The sequence below is a fragment of the Theobroma umbraticum genome, unplaced genomic scaffold (assembly GCF_002168275.2).
Source record: "Theobroma umbraticum cultivar Fairchild unplaced genomic scaffold, ASM216827v3 scaffold_228.0, whole genome shotgun sequence".
In the NCBI taxonomy this organism is placed as follows: domain Eukaryota; kingdom Viridiplantae; phylum Streptophyta; class Magnoliopsida; order Malvales; family Malvaceae; genus Theobroma; species Theobroma umbraticum.
This window is the reverse complement of record NW_018397274.1, coordinates 2,873,046-2,873,352: the sequence shown is the minus strand read 5'-3', so window position 1 is coordinate 2,873,352 and position 307 is coordinate 2,873,046.

Genomic DNA, 307 nt, shown 5'->3' with positions numbered 1-307 from the left:
CTTCTCAGTCTCCCCCACTTTGACCAAACTTAACTCCTCAAAATCGTCTTCCAATGTTATACCATCCTAACACTTAACATGAAATTTTAATATTATTTATTTTTTTATATATTATTAAAATATTAGTTTACTTCCCATGTCACCACCTTAATTAGCAAAATAATTTTCATTAGGTTAACGTCCAAGGGGGTGGAATGTTACACAACGCATCCAATAAAGGTTTTTCACTTTTTGTTGAGTTTGAGTCACACTTTGTTTTGGTTTAAAATATTTTGCTAAGTGTTTTTACTTGGCGATTGGTTGGCAT